We start from the raw sequence: 24,747 nt of genomic DNA, 5'->3' as shown, positions 1-24,747 counted from the left end.
ATAGAACAATCAATGAAACTGAGAGATGTGGGGTTTTTTGACAACATAAACAAAGTTGAAAACCCCCTTAGTTGGATAACCTAAAAAAAATTAAGAGATTAAAATAAATAAAGTCAGAAATGAAAGAAGATTAATTACAAGGGATGCCACAAAAATAAAAAAGGAAAACTAGAGACTACTATGAATAATTATATGCCAACAAACTATAACCTGGAAGAAATGAATAAATTTCTAGAAACATACAACCTACCAAGACGAAATCATGAAGATATCAAAAATCTCCCAACAAAGAAAAGCTAAGGATAAGATAGTTTTGTGGTGAATTCTCTCAAACATTTAAAGAAGAATTAATACTACTTTTTAAACTCTTCCAAAACATTGAAAGGGAGGAAACACTGCCAAATGCATTTTAAAATGACAGCATTGAACTCATACAAAAACTAGATAAGGACACGCAAGGAAAGGAATTTCAGGCCAATAACCCCGATGAACATAAATGCAAAAAATTCTTAACAAAATACTAGCAAACCAAATTCAACAGCACATTGAAAGGATCATATGCTACGACTAAGGGGGATTTATCCCTGGGATGCAAGAATGGTTCAAACATATCCTTGTCAATTAATGTGACATGCCACAACTAACAGAATAAAGGATAAAAAAACACACGATCATCTTAATACATGCAGAAAAGGCATTTGACAAAACTCAGCACCGTTTTATAATAAAAAATTCTCAACAAACTAGAAATAGAAGGAAATTACCTCAACATAATAAAGGCCATATAAGAAAAGCCCATTGTCAACATTATACTCAATAGTGAAAAACTGGAAGGTTATCTTCTAAAATATGAAACAAGGCAAATGTGCCTACTCTTCCTATTTCTATTCAACATAGTACTGGAAGTCCTAACCAGAGCAATCAGGCAACAGGAAGAATAAAACGCATCCAAATTGGAAAGGAGGAAGTAAAATTGTCCCTGTTTGCAGACAACATGATCTTAATATAAGAAAACTCTAAAGACTCCATTTAAAAAACATTAGGATTAATAAACAAATTCAGTAAAGTTGCATGATACAAAAACCAACATACAAAAATCAATTGTGTTTCTACACAATAGCAATGAACTACATGAAACAGACATTAGGAAAACTATCTCATTTACAATGGCATCAAAAAGAATAACACACCTAGGAATAAACTTAACTAAGGAGGTGAAAGACTTGTATACTGAAAACTATAAAACATTGATGAAAGAAATTAAACAAGACATAGACAAATGGAGAGACATCCTATGTTCCTGAATTGGAAAAATTAATATTGTTAAAATGTACATACCACCCAAAGAAATCCACAGATTCAGTGCAATCCCTATCCAAATTCCAATGACATTTTCACAGAAATAGATAAAACAATTCTAAAATTCTTATGGCATCACAAAAGACCCAAAATAGCCAAATTAATTTTGAGAAAGAAAAACTAAGAGGCAAAAAACTTCCTTGATATCAGAATATATAACAAAGCTACAGTAATCAAAACAGAATGGCACTGGCACAAAGACAGACATATTGACCAATGGGACAGAAATAGAGAGCCCAGAAATAAATTCACTCATATATTCTCAGCTGATCTTTGACAAGGGTTCCAAGAATACATAATGGAGAAAGGATAGCCTCTTAACAAATGGTGTTGGAAAAACTGAATATACACATACAAAAAAGTGAATTTGGACCCATATCTTATGCCATAAACATAAATCAAGTCAAAATGGATTATAGGCATTTATGTAAGACTCAAAACTGTAAAAGTTCTAGTAAAAACGTAAGAGAAAGATATTGGTAATGAATCATGGATATAACACAAAAGGCACAGGCAACAAAAACAAAAGTAAACAAATTGAACTACCTCAAACTAAAAAACTCCTGCACAACAAAGAAAACATTCAACAAAAGGAAAAAGCAAACTGTGGAATGGAAGAAAATATTTGCAAACCATGTATCTGATAAGGGGTTAATATTCAAAATATATGAGGAACTCCTGCAACTCAATAGTAAAAGAAACCCTAACAACCCAAATAAAAATGGCCTAAGGACTTTGATCTTGAATAAATATTTCTTCAAAGAAAACATGCAAATAGCCAACAAGAATATGAAAAACTGTTCAATTTCACTAATCAGAGAAATGCGAATCAAGACCACAAAGTGATATCACCCTACCACATATTGGAATGGACCATCCTGGCTAACACGGTGAAACCCCGTCTCTACTAAAAAAATACAAAAAACTAGCCGGGCGACGTGGCGGGCGCCTGTAGTCCCAGCTACTCGGGAGGCTGAGGCAGGAGAATGGCGTAAACCCAGGAGGCGGAGCTTGCAGTGAGCTGAGATCCGGCCACTGCACTCCAGCCTGGGCGGCAGAGCGAGACTCCATCTCAAAAAACAAAACAAAACAAAACAAAACAAAACAAAACAAAACAAAAAAACCAACAGAAAACTGTTAGCAAGGTTGTGGAGAAAAGAGAAGATTTGCACACTGTTGGTAAGAAGGCAAATTTGTTCTGTCCTATGGAAAGCAGTGTGGATGTTCCTCAATGAATTAAAAATGGAACTATCATAGGATGCAGCATTCCCACTTCTGGGAATTTCTTCAAAAGAATTGAAATCAGGATCTCAAGGAGATATTAGCACTCCTATGTTCATTGCTATGGCTATATTCAACATAGCCAAGATGTGGAAACAACCTAAATGTCCACCAATGGATGAATGAATAAAGGAAATGTGGTATACATATATGATGGAATACTATTCAGCCCTTAAAAAGAAGGAAATTCTAATATGTGCTATAATGTGGATGAAGCTTCAGGACATTATGCTAGGTGAAATAAGCCAGACATAGAAAGACAAATACTGCATGATTCCACTTCAGTCAAGCAAGATGAATAATATCTACAGATCTGCTTAATAAAATTGTATCCATAGTTAACAGTAATAGAATGCACACTTAAAACTTTTTAAAGAGGGTATAAATCATGCTAAGTGTTTTTACTGTGATTAAATAAAATAAAATAATTAAATAAAAATTTTTAAAAAGCAAGTGCGCTGTAGGTAGAGCTAGCATAAAACAGGTTACTAATAATATACACTATAATTTTATGGAGAAATATATCAGGAACTATGTAATATTTTCCATATTTTCAAAATTATTCTTTCCTTTGTTTTTTTACTCTGTGCACAAATGCCAGCTAACCTGCTTAATCTCAATAAAAACTTTGTCTACAGACGTTTACATAGAGCTTCAAACCTAATACTCTTAGAAAATCGGAATAATCAGGGAATCTACACAGAAAGAAAGAATTCTTCATGCTGTAAAGCTGGGATAAGTTTGGTCAATTCTTCTCTTATCTTAATTTGATTTGAAAGATGTCAAACAATTTTGAGACCATATCCCTTTAAAATAGACAAGAAAAATATAAGGGAACTGGTTTTATTAACACAAATTAGGATTGAACTCAACTGACAGCTGGTCCTGCTAGATAATCTAATTATTGACAGAATCTACTACAGCCCACAATAAACTGTTTCTTAACCAAAGAAATTATTTTTAACAGATGTTCTGTGGTGTTTAATTGTTTTATATCATGTAACTATGTAATAGGTCAACTCAAGAACTTGCCTTGGGGTTAACTTTGTAAATAATTCATCTCAGAGGGTTCAACAGAAAGTTACATTTCTCACAATTGATAATGCCTAGTTTTCCAGGAAAAAAAATATCACAATCCTGCTATCTTTAAAAGAAGCATGGAGTACCATCCTTTCCACCTCATTTGGGTAAAAACAAATCCAGAGCTGTTTCCTCAATAGATGTTGGCTCTATCCACTGGTCCTCCATCATAGAGTCCACCCCCTGTGAAAGTAGGGTGGCTTATTCTTTGGGGAAGTATCTTACTTGGCCCTCCCAGTTTTCAATATCAAAACATGTAGGTCTGTCTGTCTGTCTTTTTTTTTTTTTTTTTTTTTAACAGATCATGGGCATTCAAATTTCTTAAGAGAGAATGTAACACAACCATGTGCTGCCCAGAGTTTACAAACTCAACAATATAAGATAATACTATAGAGGTAGGTGTCTTAAACAATTCAGGTAATCCCTTCCTGTAGATAGATTAAGCTTTATCTTAGATAAAACTAGGCTATTTATGACTGGAGAGTGTTCTTTTGAGCTCTAGGAGCATAGCTTCTCATTTAATTACAGTTTGTCCTGAAATTCTCAACTTCAGTAGAATGACGTTAAGTAGAAGCAGTATGAAACTTACCTTGGTGTTTCTTGTAGATGTGTGGAAACCGTTGTCCACCATTCTGTGTTTTCCTCATGAAAATTCAGAGAACAAATTTCTTTATGTATCCCTGCTTTCCATGAGTGACTAATACATATTTATCGTCTAGACACTGCAGGCCAGTAACTGATTATGTTTATCTTTCTGCGTAACCAGGCTATCAACCAGATAGGAAGGTCTCAGGTAAATTGATAGCTCATTTCCAGCAAATGTATAGGACTGTGGGATGTATGTCTGCATACTTGTTCCACCTTTAAGCAGAGAGGTAGAGTAGGCTATTCATTAACAGGGTGGTCTCTGAGGCTGAAAACCTTGGGCTCAATTGCCAGTGTCCCCATTTACTAACTGCGACCTTGGGTAAGTTAATTTCTCAATGTTTTGTGTTTCAATTTTCTTATCTGTCAAAGGAAGATGACAGCATAATCTTTCTCATTGATTTCTTGTAAGAATTAAATGAGTACCATACACAAAACAATTAGAACAATGCATGTAATTCTTCATACATGTTAGATAATGTTTTTGCTCTTCCACCAGTGTTCTCAATTCCCTTTTATTTTATCAAGTTATGTATGTATTTTTATTAGAATAACAATGTACTTCTGGGGATTGTTACAGGTGTCAGAAACACAACTTAAATTGCAATAAGTAACAAAGAGTAATGTAACAAATTTCAAAGAATGAACTGATTTCAGGCATTTACCCAGGAGTTCAAATAATGTCATTGTTTCTCATATTTGGTTAGTCCTGGCCTTTTAAAAATGGAGTCAAAACTTACCTCCTGTCCTTTTATCACGTTTACTTCATCCTGTGGGCTTATAATGAGACAAATTGAATTAAAACATCTTCTCTCCACCATCTTTGACCAGAAGTTCCTCATTAAAAACCACATACACACAAAATAAACAAAGCTTCTCGTGATGAAGACTTCTTCAGGACATTTAAGTCCTTTTGGGAATGAGGTAGAATATGTTACTAAATAAAATATGATACAGGTATCTTCAAATTTTGACTCTCTGTGAATATTACTTTCAATTCTATACAAATTTGTTTTGCTAAAAGTACAAGCATTATTTTGCCTCTACTATCAGAAAACTTAAAATTTACAAATTTCTTAGCAGCCCAACTTGTGTTTTCAGAGTGTCCACAGTCAACAGAATTCAACTATGTGACCATCAAGGCATATTTGTAGTCAGCAGTAGCACGACTACTATGTCTATGACCTATAGACATACAGACAAGGGCCAAGATCACTAAATTTCTTCTTTTATGTTGACTTTGACCAACTAGTAATGCCTGCTTGGCACTGTATTGAGAAGGATTCTGAGACTGCATTGGACTAGGTGGGAAGGAGTGCCCTGATGGATTAATATAGTCTGCATTGAATAAATGAGTTGCCATATGTTTATTGTCTCTGGTTTATGTTAGCAGTTCTGAAGTACTACAGGTATATCTCAAGGAGCCACCTGTCATAAAGCATAAACAATTCCAAGATGTTCATAATTTGTGTTATATTTAAAAACCTGAAGTAGCAGAAATTTTGTAATCCTTCTTGGTAAAATTATTAGTAATTATAATTGCCACTTAGAAATTCTACTTTAACACAAATGTTGCTACTTAAGTTTATTTTCTTTGCTTCCCTATGTAATAAAAATAGTTGAATAAAGAGGATTGCTTTATTCAAAACAATTCAAAATAGAAAGCCATTAAGTTTCTCAGGTAATTAGAACTTGATACATACTGATATAAAATGTTTGAGGTAAATAATTATCTATTTTGAAGATAATTATTCAAAACCAATTCATAACTGGCTTTCAAAATACATCTTTCAAAATCATATTCTAGTGGTGGATACAGATTGGATATTCTGATGCAGTTTTGATTAAAATGTTATATAACATAAACATAGTTGTTTAAAAATATACATTTTAAGTAATATTCCAGATTTGTATGCTTTGATGATATAAATGATACAAAATAGTTATGGTGGCCACAGTTTCTCCATTTTAAAGATAATACCACTTTAAAATATTGTCTTCTAAATTTTCATAAGTACTATTTTCTCCATTTAACATGAAAATTTTATATTGTGAGTGAACATTCACATACCCAATACACAGCTTCTACCATTAACATTTTCTTATGTTTTCTTTATCATGTACCTATAAATGCATTTTTCTATCCATTCATAAATCCACCTTTTTGTTTCTTATTGCATTTCAAAATAAGTTTTCGAGTATAGCCATTATGGAAAACACTCTAAAGTTCTCAAAAAAATTGAAAATAGAACTACCATATGATCCAATAATTCTACTGAAGGTTATATATCCAAAGGAAATGAAATCAATTTGTCAAAGAGATATCTACATTCCCATGTTTATTGCAGCATTATTCTCAATAGCCAAAAATATGGAATCAACGTAAGTGTTTATCAGTGGATGAATTGATAAATAAAATGAGGTATATATACACAATAGAATACTTACTATTCAGTCCCCCCAAAAGAAGGAAATCCTGTCTTTGCAGCAACATAGATAAACCTGGAGGACATTATATTAAGTGAATAGGCCAGGCACAGAAAGACAAATACTGTACGACATAACTCATGGGTGAAATCTAAAAACCTGAACTCATAGAAGCAGAGTAAAATGGTGATTGCCAGAGGGCTGGGAGAATGGTGGGGATTGGGCATATGTTGGTCAAAGGATATAAAGCTTCAGTTAGAAGAAACTAGTTAAAATCTGGTGACTATAGTTAATAACAATGTATTGTATACTTGAACATTGCTGAGAGTGGATTTTAAATGTTCTCGCTACAAAAAAATTGATAAGCATGTGAGTAATGCATAGATTGATTAACTTGATGTAGTCATTCCACAATGTGTATGTATTTTAAGACATATCTTTGTATCTCATAAATATATACAATATTTGTCTATTTAAAATAATAATAATAAAGCACTTAAATTAGTGGACTTTGAGTAAAACAGATAATCCATCATAATGTGGATGGGCCTCATCCAATCTGTCCAAGTCCCTTAATAAGACAAAAATTTACATCTCCCAAACAAGAGGGAATTCTGTCATGAGACTGCATTTGGAGTCACACTGCATCATTTTCCTGGGTTTCCAAGCCGTCTGAACTATGCAGCACATGCTGGACATGGATCTCCACAATCATTTCAGTTTCATTCTCTCACAAGTGTACAGTGGAGTTTTGCAGAGTCTACATGACATGTGATACAGCGACAGATTTAATACAGAAGCAAATATGACAATCCAGCAGTCTTTGAATGAGCCAGATATAAAAGGGCTTTCAAAAATTTAAACAGTGGTACACTTACCATTTTTTTTTTGCTGTTTAAAAAAATATAATGATTATAAAATACGCTATTTATATTAACATGTATTGACTTATTATTCTTATGATTAAATGAATGAATATGTTACAAAAAAGCCACAATAAAGCCAAAGTAAGTTGTAAGCATCAATACATTTCTCCCTAGACACGTCAACATGTATACCATAAAGTTCAGTATTTGTTCACTTTTTTCTTTTGAAGACATGAAATGAAATGTATAAATCTTACAAGTACCAGTTGAGGAGTTGTACACATGCTTCCACCCATGTCACCCCAGACCCTATCATGCAGGAGAACATTACCGTTGCCTAGAAACCTTCTCTGTCCTGGACCTATCCATCGCCCCAGAGGCAATCACTATTCCAGTATCTTTTTCTTGAATTAGTTTTGCCTGTCTTCTATGTGAAATCATACACTATGTACTCTTTTGTATAATTCTTCTTTTATATAACATAATATTTTTCAGATTCATCTGTGCTGTATTGAGAATCAGTAGTTTGTTCAGCTTTTATTGCTGGGTTGTATACCATTGTACTAATATACTGCAATTTTTAAATACATTTTTATCAATAGTCACCTGGGCTCTGTCTAGTTTCTGGGAATTCTGAATAAATCTCCTATAAATATTCTTGTGCAAGTCCTTTTTTGACGTATATTTTTATTTGTCTGGGGAAAATACCTAGGATTGAAAATATTGGGTCACAGAGTGGGGAGATGTTGAGTTTTGTAAGAAACTGCTAGAACTTTTCTTGTGATTATAACATTTTACACTCCTACGAACAATGCATAGAAGTTTTGGATGCTTCATATTCTCACCACTAGTGTTATCATTCTTTCTAATTTCAGTATTCTGGCAAGTATTCAGTAGTATTTCCTGGTAATTTTAATTTAATTTAATTTTCCTGAGTAATGAGTAATAATGTTGAATACTGTTTCAGATGCTTATGCGATGTGTTTTTATTTTCTTTTCTTTTTTTTTTTTTTTTTGAGACGGAGTCTCACTCTGTCTTACAGGCTGAAGTGCAGTGGTGTGATCTCGGCTCACTGCAACCTCCACCTCCCGGGTTCAAGCGATTCTCCTGCCTCAGTCTCCCGAGTAGCTGGGACTACAGGTGTGTGCCACCACTCCCAGCTAATTTTTGTATTTTTAGTAGGGATAGGGTTTCACCATATTGGCCAGGATCTCTTGACCTCGTGATCCGCCCACCTCAGCCTCCCAAAGTGCTGGGATTACAGGCGTGAGCCACCGCTCCTGGCCTTTTTTTTTTTTTTTTAAACAACAACAACAACAACAACAACAAAAACAAACAAAAAAATGGTGTCATCTTTTGCTCATTTTGGGGGGAGATTTTATTTTCTCATGACTGAGTTATGGGAGTATTTCATAAATCCTCAGTACCATTATATCGTCAAATATATTTTGAGAATGTTTTCTAGTCTGTGGCTTGCCTATTAACATTTTTAGACCATTAAGTATGATGTTTGTTGTTGTTGTTTTTTTTTTTTGTAAATGCCTTTTATCAGACTGAGAAAATTCTCTCTATTCCTAGTTTTCTGAGAGTTTTTACTTTCAGTGATTGTCGAATTATGCCATTTTTTTGTCTGTTGAACTGATCATTCTTTAGACTGTTAATGTGCTAAATTACAGTGATTGATTTTTGAATGTTAAAGCAACCTTAAATTCCTGAAAAACCCTAATTGATCATGAAATTTTATGTGTTCGTGAGGAAAATTTGTAATTTTTAATTTTTGTTACAGAGTAGATTCTGGTATTACAGTTTTGCTAGGGAAACTCAAAAGTGACTTGGGAAGTTGATCCTTCTCTATATTCTGAAAGAGTTTATATGAGATTGGTGTTACTTTTTCTTTAAATATTTGGCATTGAATTCACCAACAAAACCATCTGAGTCTGCGAGGGTAAAATATTCTTTGTGGACAGGTTTTGACAACAAATAAAAGTTCTTTATTATATAGGGCTATTCAGATTATTTGTTTCCTTTTGTGTCGGTTCAGTAAGTTATATTTTTCAAGAAACTTGTCCATTTCATCTAAATGTTGAATTTTGAGTTTTTAAAAATAGATATATTCCTGTTATTGATTCTTATTTTAATTCTATGTTGTCAGAGAACATACTCAATATGATTTTACACCTTTTAGAATTTTTGAGACTTCATTTATGGCTTACAATATGGTCTGTCTTGGTGCCAGCACATTGTATGCTTGAAAAGAATATGTATTCAACAGCTTTGGGGAGAGTATTCTACAAATATTAATTACATCAGGCTAGCTGATAGCATTGTTCACATTATGTATGTTTTTACTTTTTATTGGTCTTATTTACTTCTTATTGGTCAAACTCCAAATTCTATCTCTTGGTCAGAAGCCTAAATCTAATTCAGTTTATTAAAATTTTTGCTTCATGTATTTTGAAACTTTGGTACTAGAAACATATACCTTTATGATTGTCTTCCTGGTGAATTGACCCTATTATCATTATGAAATGATTATTTTTGTTTCTGGTAATACCTTTCTCATGAAATATATTTTATCTACTATACATACAACCACTCCAAACTTTTCCTTTTTGGGCTTACTAATTGCATATATTATATATATATACACACACACACATATATGTGTGTGTGTGTGTGTATTTATTTCAACATATCAGTATCTTTGTATTTAAGTTACTATAGACAGCATATAATTGGATTTTGTTTTTTAATCCTGATAATCTCTGCCTTTTAATTAAAGTGTTTAGTCCAATAATATGATATAATATAATTATGTATATGGTTGGATTTAGGTCTGTCATTTAATATTTGCTTGCCCCTCTGTAGTTTGTTTCTCTTTTCTTTCTTTCTTGCCTTATTTTGGATTATTTGAATATTTTAAAGAAATTCACTTATACGTTAACTTTATAGCTATGCCTCCTTTAGGGATTGATTAAGGGATTATAACATACATCTTAATTTTTCACAGCCAGTTAGTTACTATTGTACCATTTTATGTAAAATGCAGAAAATTTGCACCTATATAGTTCTACTACTTTCCTATTGTTTATATTATTTTGTGTATGTATGACATCTCCACATATTACAATCCTCAGAAGACAATGTTATAATTATTGTTTTAAACTATAATGTATGTTTGTTTTAAACTATTATGTATACAGAAATTAAGAAAAATATGATATACATTTACACATATATTTACCATTTCTGATTTAAAAAAATTTTTTCCTGATGCTTCAAGTTTCCATCTGGTATAATTTCCCTTCAGCCTGTATAACTTTCTCCCGATTTTCTGAAATATTGCAAGTCTGCTAGCAACAAATTTGTTTTCCATTATTTAAAAATGTCTTCCTTTCGCTTTTATTCTTGAAGAATATTTTCTCTGAATATAGAATTTTTGGTATACTATACCAGTAACGATTTTTTTCCCCTTTCAGGACCTTAAAGAGTGTTTTTTCATCCTCTATTAAACTCCATTGTTACAGACAAGAGTAATTCAAATTGCTGTCTCCCTATATGTTATATTATTTTTCTTTGGCTACTTTAAGATTTTATTTTTATATGTACTTTTCTTAAGATTAAATAGGCATGTTTTTTGACATTTTTCTTTCTTAGGATTTGCTGAACTTCTTGTATCTAACATTTTATGTCTGTGGCCAAATTTGGGAAACATCCAGTCAATATTTATTTAAATATTTTCTCTACTGTGTTCTTCTCTCTCTCTTCCTAAAATACAAATTATATTTTCCAACAGGCCAATGAGACTTTTTTCACAACTTGTAAAATATTTTTTTCTTCATATTGGATCATTTTGACCCGTTACAAGTTCACTATGTAATTCCTTTCATCTCATTCTGTTATTATGCCCATTCTATAAATTATTTCAGTTTTTTTTTTTTATGTTTTAGAATTTCCCTTTCTTTTTTGGATAGTTTCTATTTCTATAAATATTCCTATCTTTTAATTCATTACAATTATATTCTCCTTTACATCATTGGGCATATGTAAATAACTGCTTTAAAAATTTGGTCTGCTCTTTCCGCATCTGGATCATCTTAGAAGCATTTTCTGCTGGTTGTCTTTTCTTTGAGAGTGGGTTACATTTTTCTCTTTACTTATAAGTCAATTTTTTGTTGTTGTATCCTGAACATTGTGAATTTTATATTATGGAGATTTTGAATTTTTGTTTAATGCAGGGAAGTAACTTGGTTGGATTCAAACTCCAAATTCTATCTCTTGGTCAGAAGCCTAAATCTAATTCAGTTTATTTCACTTCAACTGAAGTGTTTAATGCTTGTTTCATACATGAATGGGTTACCTATCAAAAGGTGTCTGCATGGAGTTTATCTACAGAATTGGCTCCAGTTCTCTAACTCTCTTCTTTCTGGGGTTATTCCTTCACTACCTGGCAGCTATGGTTACCCTAAATTATATCTTCTTGTTCTTCAGACTAGAATTATTGCACATTTTCTTTCAAAGCTTTGCCCACCCTGCATGGTACAGACTGAAGCCTGCCCCCAAGCTAAAAGCTCTGAAAATGGCACACCATACTAATTCTAACAGGGCATGGTCAATCATTATCAGGAATGCAACCTCATATTTTTTTTAGATTATATTGTTGATGAGACAATATCACCATCGTATACAAGTGCTGTTTCTATTCATTTAATTATTTTTATGAATCTTTACAAATTCAATCTAATTTATTTAATGCTTCTTTAAACAAAACTTGGACACCCAAATGGAAGTATTCTACTAATGACGGAAAAGCATAATGCTTACTCCCTGGATCTTCCTTATCATTCTCCTTGTAGAAATATATTATTTCTAGTATATGTCTCGTTTGATAGGTCTTATTCCTAGAATTTTTCTATAATACACAAACTTATTTTTCACATCTTATTTACCCTTAATCACACAGAGCTCTTTGTGCACCATTATATACATTTACATGGCAGTCAGCAAGAATTAAGGCCTATGATAATGGAAAAGAATGAGATAACCATCAGCTCATTGAGGCTTCAAATATATGAGCTGCTTCTCATTAATATCATGTTGTAGACAACTGAGCTTGTCTGCTGTGGAAATCCCATTCTTACAACAAGGATTTCATTTGTAGCATGGTACTCATAATTAGAATAATCTTAATGGCAGCTAACATCACTGAGTGCTTACAATCTACCAGGCCTGTGCAAGGTCTTTATATTTATTATTTAACTTAATCCTCATAACTGTTGTCATTCACAGAGAAGTTAAGTGATGTACCAAGTGGCACTCAGAAAGGGGTGGAGTTAGATTTGAACCCAGAAATTTTGCCTTCAAAGTCTGTGATCTTAATTATTTACTAATTTTAGTCAATTTGTGTTTTGCTGTGACCCTCTTCTTCATCTCCAATGCATTGTGTGTCTGTACGGTTTCATCTCCAATGCATTATGTGTCTGTATGGTTCATTATTGTAGCCCCCTACCCAAGGGCAACATCTTTGTCTTTTCTATTTTTATCTCCCATTTAGGGCAGATAACAGTGTCTTGCACATGGTGAGTATTCAATAAATGTGAGTTGCTTGTGTACTGTTATTGTACTCTATCACATCTGCTGTTCTATTCTCTCACTGCACGTCTACTTTTCCAACTTCCTTCCATCATGATGGAATATTATTCTTTCTTTCTTTATATGATTGTTTATTTTTCCAACTCTTCCATGTGTATTTTGTAAAGCACTTTGTCGCCAGTACTTAGTCCCATACCCTAAATACAGGACACAATCAATAAATGTATGTTGAATGAATAGTTGCAGAGGATATAATACTATAGCATAGGATGATGCAAGATTGTGTCCTTAATAGATTAAATTATGTTTAGTGTTTTATATAAGAAGGTCATTTATTGATTTCTTCATGTTAGAGTCTAAACCTTGTCCACTAGCATACCTATTTTATCTAGTGGTGAACTTTTTCCAGAAAAATTTCATTGAGAGTTATTAAATTGGCAGGATGTGGTGGCTCACCCCTTTAGTCCCAGTACTTTGGGAGGCCTAGGTGTGTGGATCACTTGAGCCCAGGAGTTTGAGACTAGCTTGGGCAACGTGGCAAAACCCTGTCTCTAGAAAAAAATACAAAAAGTTAGCTGGATGTGGTGGCACGTACCTGTAGTCCCAGCTACTTGGGAGGCTGAGGTTGGAGAGGCACCTAAATTTGGGAAGTAGAGGTTGTTGCAGTGAGCTGAGATTGCACCACTACACCCCAGCCTGGGTGACAGAGTGAGACCTTGTCTCATAAAAAGAAAAAATGAGTTATTGAACCCCCCCAAAAAGTTTCAGTTCTTAGAGGGATCATTTACTTTCATAAAACATTGATTTATATGGATCATATTTTTAGATCTAAAAGTTAACACATTCAGCATGGTGCATTGTTTATATGTTTTTTCATTTATTAACTCATTGAAAAATATTTTTGAGTTCTAATATGTGCCAGGCTTGTGCTAAATTTTGAAGATACAAATATGAAAAAAAGCAGATTCACTAACTGAAAAAGCAAGTTGCCTCCTAATTCATAACAGTGCTTGTAGACCATTTCTCTAATTTTGACTTTCATCTTGAATTCGGTGCCATTTGTCTAGGTTATTTTCTATTTTCTAAAAATTAAATCTAAAAAAAAAAAAAACCTGTTCTTCTATTCTCTCAAGTCATATATAAAAATCACTATCAAATCACAATGCTCTATCTTTAAGCACGGTTCTCAGTGAATTCTGGTGAAAACACTTACAATGTCCAGCTGGTGGTCCTCGGCACAACTCACTGAGCATCAAGAAACATTCTATAACTTTTGATTTTATTCTCAGACATTATGTGCATCAGCCCTACTGAGTCTTTACATGACAATAAGTTGTCTATTAACAGAGTGGGCTCTACCAGGAAAGAGTGCTTTAGCTGGCTGGGTTTTATGTGCCATACACACTGAATAGACCGATAATTTCTGTTTGTAGTCTGTCGATGGAATTTTAAAGAAGGGAGAATAAAAGACCTTGCTTAGTGAACACTATGCTGTCTGTAGCTGTGTTTGTTTGGCACACACATTTAACCCATCTATTCCAAATAGGCCAACCTACATTTCTGCTGGCAAATGTTGAGTTTCTTTTTTAGGGAAGTGCTGGTAGGTCATGAATAGAGAATGAGCACAGAATGCCAATGAGAAAGGCTCTTTGGAAGAAAAAAAAAGGAGTTTTGATAACGCTCAAGAAGTGAAGCAAATTTAGCTAGAAAACTGGTAACTAGAGTTTCTATGAAAAATTTTCCAACAGTTAAACTGCATAGAAATGTGTATTAAAAACTTTTACTCACCAAATGACTCCATGAAAATATTGAGAAGTCCTAAGTTTGAGTTTTTTCAAATGCAGACCATGAGATAAAGATTGGGTGAAAGTAGTTTATTTGAGAAGTGATCTTATGTAAAAGTAAAAACTACAACAAGGAAGTAGGGAAATGAGACAGAAAATGAAGGAAACCCAATAAAGTTCATGGGGTGATTGTGGCTCAGTTCCAAAGATCCCCTGAGAAATTGTATTGGACAGGCCTCAGAATTGTTTCACTGAGAACTGAGAAAACCAGGTTATTTATCCACCATCTCCTGCCTCACATTTATGGAGAATTGTTCCTGAGGACATTCACTCCCCGGCGCTTCTAACCTGCCTTGAGTATGGGCTGAGCCCATTTCTGAACCAGAAGCTTCCATGCAAAGAGGCACAGAAACATATGCTAAAATGTCAGTGGCACAAACGGGAAGCATCCACCAAGCTGCAGGTAATTGCTGGGCATAGTGTGGGGGACTGACAGCATGTGATACACAAAGTGTTAGAGTATATCTCCAGTAAAGTTCTTTTATCTGGAATAGGTGAAGAACTCCTATGAATCAATAAGAAAAAGGCAGAAACCTCAATTTAAAAATGGACAAAACTTCAATAGGTTGTTCACAAAGGTGAGTATCCACATGATAATAAATACAAGAAAAAAGACCTTAATCTCACTAGTTATTAGGGGAATGAAAAGTAAAGACATAATAATATATCATTACACACATACCACAGTAGATAAAATTTAAAAGCTGACATAAAATGGTGAGAATTGGAAGCAACTGGACCTCTCATATACTCCTGATGTGAGTGTAAATGGATACAACCACTTTGGAAAACTGGCAATTTAAACATACACATACCCCAATGGATATATGTGTAATTTATGAAAATTTATTGAGCTGGACACTTATGATTTGTTCATGCTTCTTTTCTAAGTTATATTTTGAATTTACTTAGAATATGATATGGGATGAGGAAATGCATTTTTGGAACTTTAATAGTGAAATAGTGAGTTTTTAAAACATTTTGGCTATAGAAAAGTATTTTACTGTTTCCCAGAAAACGTGCATGCTTTAATCTAGAAAAATCAAAGAAAGAAACAAGTATATAATGAAATTCTGATTAAATTTATTTCATATCATGAAAATCAATAATCTTTTAAATAATTTTGACTTAATTTTAAATAACTAATTTCTTTAAAATACCAAATTTCTTTAAAATCTAATAGGCAGACACTTAATTTGATCCAGTCAATAAAATAAACACGATCTTCTAATCCAGTCTTTCTCTCTCTTTTTCTTTCAAGTATGTTCTTTTAGGTGATTTCTGATTTTTTTAATTGGGTAGGTGAGGTTTTATTTTATTAATAGATTTTTAATGGATCTGTTGAAAGAAATTTTATGAAAATATATAGGTTAGACTATGGTTCTAAAGATGTCATGATCATTCTTGGATGGAACAATACTCTTAATGAGTCATGGGGCCACAGATAACATTTGTAGCCTCCAGTAGCTTTCTTGAAAATGCTGAGTATTGGCCCCGAGACATAAGGGCAAGGATGTATATGCGTCAATATAAATCCAGGGTGACCATATCACACTGAGAACTGCAATAATATAAATATTATGTGAAGAAGAGTTCATGTTATGTAGTTAACCATAAAATGTTCCCATAGCTACATTTCCTAACTTTTTGATCTTACAGTTTTGAGTAGTTTTCAAGGGACTAACATTATTCATATATGCAGATCTCATTTAATGTGTATAATCTATAGAGATGCAAATTCAGTTAACTTAGAAGCAGACACTTAGCCAAGATGGGCACTTCACTTATAATGGTATTGCCTCTGAAATAAAATGTGCATTGCTATCCATTTGGTCTTTATAAATCTCAGCGTATTTTTGCGAGGCTTGCTAAAACATAATCTGCTTTGTGATCCCCCAGATCATTAATCATTAATTCCTTTTATTATTTCTGTTCTTAAATCCCTTCTTTGGTTTACATTATTTATTCATAATATGGTACCATCATTCATTCATTCAGTTGCCCATTCATTTATTCATTTATTCATAGCTCATCAAATATTGATAGTTTATTTTGCTGGAAATACAGCTGTAGTTAGGTTATAATCTTGGGCCTCCAAGAACTCCCAATTCAGTAAGAAAGGCCAATAGATAAATGCATATTTGAAATGATGTGAGCTAAGTGCTCTAATACAAGACTCCACAAAGTAAAGTATAGTAAGACAAAGAGTTGTTCTGCTCAACTTTGCAGGCCAGGAAGGTTGGGTGGGATGAAGGGAGTAGGAAGACTATTTACTTATTTGCAGATGCTAGACACTTGGTCTGGGTCTGGTGAAAGAATAATTCACCTGCTGTAAAAAGTAGATAAGGTTGGGAATGTAACATGGAGTGTTTTAGGAATTATTTAATATAGAGGAAGCTACAGGTCACTCCAAGTAGTTTGTTATGAACAGATCACAATTAATAAAGAAGGGAGTAAAGATTAATAACAATAGCTACTTTTGAAGGTTCTCACAAACTGTTCTTAATGTTTTGTGTATAAAAACTCTTTCTATCTTCTCAATAGCCTGTACAGTAATTACTGTTACTGTCTTTTCACAGATGAGGAAACTGTGGTCCAAAAGAGTTAATTATTTGTCAACTGGCCAGTATATGTTACTTAGTGAAGCCAGAATTTACACTCTTAACTCCTATGCTGCACTGTCTCCTAAATAAGATAGAAGATTTGGAGAAAGAGACGTTGGAGGCCCCGGGCTAATGAATTTGGAATCAGTACCATGTATGATGGAGGCCCTTCAAAGAGTTTTAAGGAGGGCAGTGCCATGATAAATCATGTGTATTAGAAATTTCACTCAACATCTATGGAGAGGGTGAATATTAGGGAGGAATTTCAAAGGCAGAAAGATCAGCTGTTTATATGTTATCTTTATATGTTCCCTATCTTGTTCCAAAATTTATTTAAGGAGACAAAGTTTTAAGTAAGACATAGTAAGAAAAATAAATTATAAATAGAAAAAAGAGAAACAGAAAAAAAGGTAAAGCTATGAAATGGCACTAGTGTTATGTCAAAGACAGCAAACCTATGGTGCTGTGCTATATACTTGCTAAGGGTATACCACAAGTTTCACTTTAAGTTTTTTAGCCACCAGCATGAAAATTGAAAAATAATCAATTCATGGTCTCTATAAAATATATGGAAGGAATGGTAAGCCAAAGGGAAGAGGTGTAAGAGGAAGGATGGACATTTGATATACATCTTTGTGATGATTTGGCTTAATATAGAAGGAGACATTAGAATGCTAAGACTGGAAGCCAGTTTTTCATAAATATTACTCTTACTTGCCCAGGTTTTGATAGCTACTGGGCAGCAGAGTTCCAAATTATGTTTCTGGGTAAGTTCCTTTTACACAGCCATTGATGTAGCCAGTTGAGTAAGGAGTCATATCGTTTAACTATCAACTGAGCTGGGTATGCAATTACCATTCTCATATGAAAATGGTGGTGAAGAAGGTTGCATGCCTGAGTAGAGCTAGTCCCCATGCCATACCACCTTTCATGCACTCACACACACACATATTTTGGTTGGAAGTGAACTGCAGGGTAGAGGTTGAGGCTAGAGACTTAAGGTAAGATCAATATTATCATAAGAAAAAAAATTTCCATCTATGCTAACATAGAGTCAATATGTGCAGACCAAGAGTTCTACTCCACATAGCATGAAGTAAATTTTAATCTGGAGAAGTTATTAAAGCTAGTGCAACCAAATGTCTACCATATCCATAACTCATCAGAAGCATTCAGAGGCTAGATTTAAGCAGCATAAACTCCTGGTGTGTTCTCCAAGATTAACTATTTGTAAAATGTAAACCAAGGAGACTGAATAGATCATGAACTACATGGGATTATTTGATAGAAACCAATGAATGGTTCCTCTGAAGCTCTTTGTGGTGGCACTGTTTAGACAGTAGGACCAGTTTCTCGAAGCCTGTCTTAATCATATTTAGTTAAAAAAAAAAATGTGTGTACATGCACATGTGCATGGGTCTCACTACTTCAAAAGTAGCATGGTTTTCAAAATTTAAAAAGAAACAAGTTAAAATAAATCTTTTTATTTATGAGCTAGTATTGACAGAGTTGATTCCTCAGAACTCTGATTCTCTTGGTAGCTAAATAATGGGTCTACATTGAGAGTAAATAACTTTTAATCAATAACAAATCCCTCCCTCTAGACTCAAAGGACAAGGACAAGAAAATGACAACAGTCAGATATTCTTGCATTGATCATTTTAGACTTCTCTAGAAGTGCTACAGTATCATATGGGTTTGAAGTGCAATAACCCTGCAGTTACCTCCTTGCCCACTTTTCCACCTTTTTCTTGTTTTTGCTAATGCACTGGCCTAAGAAACCTGGGTTTACAAGTTTGCCAAGCAAGAAGCCAGCATATATTAATAGTTCAGAAAATATGTCCTCAAAGATAAGAAAGCATATAATTCGGAGGAATTTTTTAACACCATTTTTTACTGGACTCAGATGGTTAATTGGGAGAATTTTATTAAATCTTTAAATATCCTTAGATATTTCCAATGTTGTTAAAACTGTTACACAGTTGGAACATTTTGATCAACTTCCTAAGGCATTGTATTCATTTTCATGAGGTTAACATGCCACTGATTGCCAAAATACGTGAAAAAGAGCAAAGCCACAATAGGCTAATCTTCCACAGAAGTAAAAATGTAAAAATATACCAAATAATCTGTGCAAAAAGAATTCTTGGTCTTTGTCTGCACATATTGATTCTATGCTAGAACAATAAAATACAGAAGTTTAGTAAAATAATAACTAACAATAGCCATCAGTTTATCAAAGAAATGCAGGGATAATTTAACATAGAATGCCTATTAATAAAATCTAGCACTTAGTATGCATAAATACTAAAATAAAAAAAAGATGGCAAAAAGTAATAAATTTAATCTTCATTGTGTTAAAATATTAGTTAATATTTTAAAACTCACATAGCATGTTAAAGAATTTATATCATGAATGTATAGCAAACATCACACTAAATGTTCAAACGATTGAGATATTAATCTAATATTTAAAATGTGACATAGAGGTACTCTGACTGTTATTATTTCATAGGTGGTGCCATTGAAGTGTTTCGGTTTCTGCCATGCTTAAGAACTGCATTTCAGGAAGGAGATGAATACTTAATAGTTACTGTCATACCCATGTTCCGTAACTCATTAAGATTACAGGCTTTTTCAAAAAAGAACAGATGCTGGGGAAGTTGTGGGGAAAAAAGAATGCTTATTTACTGTTGGTGGGAGTATAAATTAGTTCAGCCATTGTGGAAGACACTGTGGTGATTCCTCAAAGACCTAAAAACAGAAATACCATTTGACCCAGGAATCCCGTTACTGGCTATTTACCGAAAGGAATTGTTCTGTTATATACATACATATACGTGTATTTTTATTGCAGCAAATTCACAATAGCAAAGACGTGGAATCAATGTAAATGCCTATCAATGATAGACTGGGTAAAGAAATGTGGTACATATGCACCATGGAATAGTATGTAGCCACAAAAAAGAACAAGATCATGTCCTTTGGATGATAGACTGGATAAAGAAAATGTGGTACATATACACCATGGAATACTATGCAGTCACAAAAAAAGAACAAGATCATGTCCTTTGCAGGGACATGGATGGAGCTGGAGGATATTATCCTTAGCAAAACTAACACAGGAATAGAAAACCAAATGCTGTTTGTTCTCACCTACAAGTGGGAGACTTGGACACATAGAGGGGAACACCACACACTGGGGCCTATCAGAGGGTGGAGGGTGGGAGGAGGCAGAGGTTCAGGAAAATAACTAATGGGTACTAGGCTTAATACCTGGGTGATGAAATAATCTGTACAACGAACCCCCATGATGCAAGTTTACCTATATAACAAACCTGCACAGGTACCCCTGAACTTAAAATTTAAATTAAAAACTTATAGATGTCTGATTTTCCTTTAAAGACTTTTAAAGAGTAGTTTTACATTAAAGGCAAAATTGAGAGGAAGGTACAGAGATTTCCCATATGCCACCTGCCCCCAACACATGCATATCCTCCCCCATTATCAACATCCCCACCAGAGTGATACATTTATTACAATCGGTGAACTTACATTGACACATCATTATCACCCAAAGTCCATACTTTACATTAGGATTCATTCTTGATGTTGTACAGTCTATGAGTTTGGACAAATGTCAAACGTATAGTGATAGGTAGCCACCATTATAGTTCATATAAAGTATTTCCATTGCCTTAGAAATCCTCTGTGCTTTGCCTGTTTATCCCTTTTTACTGCCTCCACAGTTTTGCCTTTTAATGTAATTGGAATCATACGGCATGCAGCTTTTTCAGACTGGCTTATTTCAGTTAGTAGTATTCATTTAAGTTTACTCTGTGTCATTTTATGGCTTGATAGCTGATTTCTTTTTGGCACTGAATAATATTCATGTCTGATATGCCACCGTTTATTTATCCATTCACCTATTAAAGGGCATCTCGGTTACTTCCAAGTTTTGGCCATTATGAATAAAGCTGCTGTAAACAGCCACGGAAAGGTTTCTGTGCAGATATAACTTTCCAACTCCTTTGGATAAATATAAAGGCTATGATTGCTGGATCAAATAAGAATATGTTTTGTTTTTTAAGAAACTGCCAAATGCCTTCCAAAGTGGCTGTACCATTTTGCATTCCCACCAGCAATGAGTGATAGTTCCTGTTGCTTCCCATCTTCATCAGCATTTGGTGTTGTCAGTGTTCTGGAATTTGGCCATTCTAATAGATACGTAGTTGTAGCTCATTCTTATTTTAATTTGCATTTCCCTAATGACATATGATATGGAGCATCTTTTCATATGCTTACTTTCATCTGTTTATCTTCTCTGGTGAGGTGTCTGTTAAAGTTTTTTGCCCATTTTTAAAATGAGGTTGTTTTCTTATGGTTGAGTTTTAAGAGTTCTTTGTAAATTGTGGGTAACAGTCCTTTATCACATATGTCTTTTGCAAATATTTTCTGCTGTGGCTTGTCTTTACACTGTCTTCCCCCCTACCCCCCTCGCATGAGTACAACCTAAGGACCTTTCCAAACATCACACTGTGATCGGCAGACAAGGCTCTGTGACTTCCAGGGAGAGGAGGAGCTCTGTGATACTCCTCAGAAAGGAGAAATGGATCTTGAGTTAGTCAAGGTCAAAAAGACTGTCTGAAATTTGTGCAAATAATATACATTTTAAAATAATATAACCATATGCTTAGGCGCAATCATTTTCTTGGGATAGCTTCTTTCTACTGACATTGTTGTATTAGGGAGGAGCTGATTTTTTTCATTAATGGTCTGATAGTTGTTTTTCAAATCTGAATCTTCCCATGCAAAGAAGCATTTTTCTTCTAAGTCTGACCATTTACTCAACTATTACTTTACTAGAGCAATTCTGCAATAACAGGAAAGATTCTTTAGGAATTTAGACTTGATTAATTTCTGATTGGTAAATGACCAAATTCATCTATTACAATGTCCGCCTGACTTTGTTGTAGTCATTAAAATTTTAGGCAATAAAATAATTTTAAAAATGAGTAGAAAGGAAAACACAAAGTTATTGCCTTACAACGTTAGACTGTTTACTTAGAAAAGTTAAGAGAATCAACTGAAAAAAATAACAGGCATAATAATAAAGTTTAGTAAAGTGAGCACATAAAGGAAAAAGGAGCCCCAAATAAGTATGTTAATGGAGAGTTTCCAATATACGAACACATAAAAATGTCAGATAGTGATAAAGCTATGAGGAGACATAAAATAGTATTATGTGAGAAGGAGTCACTGAGAGATGATTTAAGACAAAATGGTCAGGGAGGGCCTTTATTTGGGGGTGATGTTTAAACTGAAGTCTATGAATATATACTCCTGGATATATTCAAGAGAATTGAAAACATATGTTCAAGCAAAAACTTACACAAGAAGGTCCATAGCAGTGAAGTGGCATCATTGTCTGTAGTAAATACCCAAAGTTCATTATCTCACGCCAAGGAAATCAAGGATGCGACACACAAGAAGTGAGTTTAAGAGCAGGGTTTTGATAAGTGAGAGGAAACAGAAAAAGCGAAAAGCTCTCTCTCCTGCAGAGACAGAGGGGCTCCCGAGGGGGTCTTCCAGCCTGTGGTGAAGTGTAGGAGTTTTTATAGATGAGCTTGAGGAGGCGGTGTCTGATTTGCATAGGGCACGAGAGGTTGGTCAGACCAGGTATGCCATTTGCATAGTGTGTGAAGAAGCTGGCGGCCCCACCCTAATCTTTTATTATGCAGATGGATTAGCTACCTGGCTGGCGCCATGATGCCTGTTCCTTTACTGTACACGTGGTTGACAAGGAAAAGGGAAGATGGAGCCTCCATGTTGAACCTCCCTGGCCCTTAGGTAGCCTTTTCCTGTTGGCACAGCTGGCGGCATTCACCCATGCAAGCTTCGATCCTGCTTATCTATGTCTGCAGCTCGATTTTACAGACTGCTTTCTGTTGAAAAGAAATGATTTGGGGGCGGCTTTTTGTTAAAGAGAAGCCTTGCCGAGGACTCCTTTACCCTCACTAACTGCCTACATAATTTCTTTTTAGCTCCTGCATTATTTCCCCTCTCAGGAGTGGTAACCCTATAACTGCTGTTAGTGGGTGTTAGACAATGACTCTTCCTGGCTACTTCCTGCTGAAAAGAGGCTTATTGTGGGAAACAGTAGCTAAGGCTCCTCCTGAGGTTGATCAAAGTAAGGGTCCTTGAAAGAAAGGTGTGTCCATGTATGGTTCAGCCTGCAGCACCATTTGGAGTTTGATTTCTTCTAGGCGAGAGGAAATAATTCGAGTTAATAGTAGTGAGTATACAAGATTCAAATATTAATATAAGACATATGATCAAGAGGGGGCTTAATAAAGTAGCTAACCAATTCCACAAGGAAGACTGGAGTTAATTAAAGAGAGATTGTAGCCACCTGGGGCTGGAGCCAGCATTTTTCTCTTAACCTGTCAATGATTCTAATTTGATTTTTAAGCACCTGTAGGTTTTCTTCTGCTTGACTAGAGGTGTTGATCCAGAAGCAGCATGTGTCATTTAAAATTGCACAGGTAGCCCCCATCTCAACCATAAGGGCTTCTCCAAGGCCCTTCTATTTTGTGCTACTACATAGGCTAAAGAGTTTATGTATTGTTGTACTTCTGTGGCCCCTACTGTCGCCTTCCATCCTCATTACATCATAATGGAAATATTAAGTACTGATCTGTCAAGGAGAGGAATACCAGCAAACCAGAATAGGCCTCTGACTATAGAATTCCCTATCCATGGTTTTTCTAAGATGGGATTGTCATGTACATGCCCCCACCCCAGTCTTCTCTTTCAGTTACATCTCCATATAAGGGCATGAAAATGATAGATCTCTTTGTTCAGCATATCCGAGATAGTGCACTCTTTATAAAAGAGCCTAGGTTAGGCCGGGCCCAGTGGCTCACACCTGTAATCCCAGCACTTTGGGAGGCCAAAGAAGGTAGATCACAAGGTCAGGAGTTCAAGACGAATCTGGCCAATATGGCAAAACCTTGTCTTTACTAAAAATACAAAAATCAGCCAGGCAT

Source organism: Rhinopithecus roxellana, chromosome 16 (genome assembly GCF_007565055.1).
Source record: "Rhinopithecus roxellana isolate Shanxi Qingling chromosome 16, ASM756505v1, whole genome shotgun sequence".
Taxonomy (NCBI): Eukaryota; Metazoa; Chordata; class Mammalia; order Primates; family Cercopithecidae; genus Rhinopithecus; species Rhinopithecus roxellana.
Note: the sequence above shows the minus strand (reverse complement) of the source record.